The sequence below is a fragment of the Cyprinodon variegatus genome, unplaced genomic scaffold, assembly GCF_000732505.1.
Source record: "Cyprinodon variegatus isolate N-32 unplaced genomic scaffold, C_variegatus-1.0 Scaffold649, whole genome shotgun sequence".
In the NCBI taxonomy this organism is placed as follows: Eukaryota; Metazoa; Chordata; class Actinopteri; order Cyprinodontiformes; family Cyprinodontidae; genus Cyprinodon; species Cyprinodon variegatus.
In genome coordinates, this window is record NW_015151102.1 from 74,137 (window position 1) to 76,592 (window position 2,456).

Sequence of the window (2,456 nt, forward strand, 5' to 3'; positions counted from 1 at the left end):
CACTCTGGGTCCCTGAGCAAGGACCCTGAACCCCACACTGCTCCCCAAGCGTCGCACAATGGCAGCCCACTGCTCCCCAAGGGGATGGGTTAAATGCAAAAAGTTAATTTCATTGCTCTGTACTTGTAACAGTGTAATTACAATACAAAACCAAAAGAAAAGAAAAAAAAGCTGTGTTTGTCACAAATTAATCTAGTTGATTGCCAACTAATTTCTTATCTGCCTTTTTCTACATTAAAAAAGATCAACCAGCCACGACGTGTGATACCCACATCGTAGTTGTAGCTGCTAAATCTTGGATTTAGATTCTACTGTGAAAACATAAAAAGTAAGTTTGTAAGTATTTCCGCGTCAGCAGGTACGTCATTCAGATTAGATGCGCCTAAATAAATACATTTACCCCTCCATACATATGGTGCAGTAAAACCAGTTCATAAGCAGCCTGTTATGGTCTCATAACTTTAAATTGCATGCAGATTAAACACAATAGCAATACAAATATAGTTGTTTCTTTCCTAAAACTATTTTTTTGTGTGACCTGATAAAGTTCATCATACATGACAGAGTTTTGGGGTCTCTTAGAAAAAACACTAAAACAGCCACCTTTGCAGAGACTTGTATCTGTGTCCAAACAAAAAAAAACATCACAGAAAGGGAGATCATGGAATCTAACTTTTACCATTTTACCAAAATAAAGTGGGAATAGCTGGAAGGAAGGATGAAGAGCCCAATTTTTCTCTTTGCAGTCAGCTATCCACTTTTTCTAGAAAAGGTGCTTACAGATGTGCTGCTTTCTGAATGACAGGCCTACATGGATTTATGTTTGCATTCAGGTATATAGATTGGGGTGGACTTGCTCCTCTAAGGTGCAGGTTTTGATTTATAACTTATGGTTAAGCAGGAGAAATTCCACTCAATTGTGAGACACGATTTTGTTTGTATTTTGATTTTTCCGTACACTTGTGAACGACACTATTCTTTGCACTGCTTTTGTGTCGATACAAGGGTCTTTGACACATCGTTCTAATCTGAAGGAAAAAAAATATTTGTGAGATATGTCTGGTTGAGTTTTTGCGAACAGTTTTGTGACGTTAGGAACGATTTTTCATCAGGCGTCAACACCGTTACCTACGCTTCAGGAACATCTGCGAGGCGCATAGATTTCAGCCAGCACCCGTTCATCTATCACACTGGTCACTATCGGTTAAAGAATTAGCTGAACTCACTTGTCCCACTGATCCAGAGGGTCATCTCCACTGTACGAAGCCAAGTTGTCCTCAAAACTCCTAAAAATGGAAAATATATGGACAAATCTCAACCTTTTAGACTCTTATTAAATGAAGCGCTGCTGCAGGAAGCTAACAACCCCTAAAGGCTTTCATTCAGACTTACCGTAAATACGAACTGATATCCATCTCAGTTCGGCTCAAAAAAGTCTCCCGACTCCCTAAACATAAAATAAACTTTATTTGGAGTTGTTTTATTTAGCTTTTGTGTCACCAGAGTTAAGTTTACTATGTACATTTCATTTGTTACTCGCTAGCTTCCTACCCGCTATGAACAACTATTTAAACATCGCGCTTAACCAATAAACATGTAAAAATTTGTAAATACCACGCCCCCAATGGGAAACAGGAAGTGACGTGGGCTATTTTTAAAGCAGATCCCTAAACAAGAAGTAAAAAAAAAAAAAAAAGAAAAAAGATATGATTTAAAATAGACGAATTAGCCTTAAATCCCTTGAGAATTTAAGGAATAGATATATTAGGATTGAATAGATAGCAATAGTGCTGGGATGAAGATGAGAAAGGAAGAAGATTAAATAGGGTTCAAAAATCTGTACTTGTTAAAAATCATGGAGAAAGAAGCAGAAGGGAAGAGATAATTAATAATAGATTAAGAACTGGACATACCTACTTGAATGAGTTTTGGTTTGAACTAGCGAAGAGAAATAATGATATATGTGAGGGTTGTGAAAAAAAAAGAAAATGTGGATCATGTTTTGATGGATTGCATTAAATATGCAAGTGAAAGAGGGAGGATGGAGTTTTAAATTAATTTTAGGGACAGATGGAGATAGGGAGGAAAATCTGGTTATTAATTAAGCTTTTTTTTATTTTTACATAACACAATATAAAAAATAGAATATAGTAGGTGGAACTATAGAGCTACACGCTGTATCAGATACAGTGTACACCTACTGTACAGTAGATGGCGGTATGAACCTATAAATTGTTTGCAATCCGCCAATCTAACAACAAAGAAGAAGAAGAATAGACCCGCATTGACGGTCGCGGCGCAGGAATTACGCCGGCCATCTTGGGGCGGTTGAACTTCTACCCTATCCCGCTGACACAAGAAAAAAGCTTTGCAAAACAGTCCTTTTTCAGGGCTTTTAGCTAATATTAAAGAGATGTATATATATATATATATATATATATATATATATATATATA